The sequence below is a fragment of the Vombatus ursinus genome, unplaced genomic scaffold, assembly GCF_900497805.2.
Source record: "Vombatus ursinus unplaced genomic scaffold, bare-nosed wombat genome assembly UNPS02014859.1, whole genome shotgun sequence".
NCBI lineage: Eukaryota > Metazoa > Chordata > Mammalia > Diprotodontia > Vombatidae > Vombatus > Vombatus ursinus.
The window spans coordinates 1,600,472-1,601,997 of NW_020954637.1; positions in this window are offsets into that span (position 1 = coordinate 1,600,472).

A 1,526-nucleotide genomic window follows, 5' to 3' on the forward strand; every position below is an offset into this window, starting at 1 on the left:
CTCCCAGATCTGACATTCTCAGTTTTAAGACCTCTCCCAGCTCTGACATCCTGTGTTCTAAGGGCCCTCCCAGCTCTGACATCCTGTGTTCTAAGGCCATCCTTGCTCTGACATTCCATGTTTTAAGGACCCTCCTGGCTCTGATCCTGTACAAGTCTTGTGATCATGCAACCAAACAGGATTGTTGTAAAGACAGCACTTTGTAAATTGCCAGGTTCTCTAGAAATGCTAAGTCTGTAAAATGGGGATAATAACAGCTTCCACCTTTTGGGGTCATTGAGAGGAGCAAATGAGATAATGTTATGTCATGCACTTTATGAACTTGAATTTATTATCTAAATGCATTTAGCCATTATTTTAGCTGGCTATTATTGCCATCAACCTGATCTCTGGGTCTGAAGAAGAGGGTCCGAGTGGTTTAGGGGAAGGGCCCCATTGCAGAAACAGAAACTGTTTGGTAGGAAGCTACCCTAGTCGGCTGTGGAATAGAAGATTCCTCTCTAAAAGCAGGGGAGAGATTGCTGGCCTGGGAGGACAAAGGTGAGTCAGGCAGGTCAAACTTGGGCTCGGTCATGACTACTTGTTCCACCTTCCAGGAGCTAGCTCTTCAGCTCCCTGGACCAGCTTTTCTCTCTCTCACACCCATCTTTTCCCCATTCCTATTTTCTAGCAATGAGTGAGGACAAATGAGAAGATGATGGAGAAGTTCAGGGCAGTCCCAGGATTCCTGTATCAATTTGGGTTCAGGTAATAAAACCTTTCCCCTACTTCAGGTCTCTCTTTGAACATTTTCTCATCACAAAAGGGCAGGGCCCTTCAGGCTCACTGTGAAAACTGGTTGTTTCACTTGAGAGGCTTTTATTCCCCAAAGCTTAAGACAGTATGGGGTCACATAGTAAGCTCTTAACAAATATTTGTTGACTGACTAATATAGATAGATATGTATAGTATATATATGTGTTTATATGTACATACATAATTTTTTTTATTTTTTACATTTTTATAAAATATTTGTAAATACTATTAAAATATTTTTCTTTTTTCTTTCTTTCTTTCTTTTTTTTTAGGCAATTGGGGTTAAGTGACTTGCCCAGGGTCACACAGCTAGTAAATGTCAAGTGTTTGGTCTGAGGCCAGATTTGAACCCAGGTCCTCCTGACTTCAGGGCTGGTGCTGTATCCAGTGTGCCACCTAGCTGTCCCCTAAAATATTTATTTAAAAAAAATTTTCTGTTACCCAATTTGGCTACAGGGTGGTGAATTTCTCACCCATGTCTACTCAAAGATATTCTCTACCCAACTGCAAGACTTTAACTTTATCCCTACGGAATTACTAACTTCATCCCATTTATTTAGCCTGTGTGATCCTCTTGGACCCTGATTGGGTCATTCAGTGTATGAGCCGTTCCCACCAGCCTCTCATAGTGTAGAGCTCTGACCAGCAGCCATCCATCTCCTTGATGCCCGAACTGGAATCATTTGAGGCTGTGGATTTTAATAGCTGGTATTTATGTAGGGTTTTAAGGT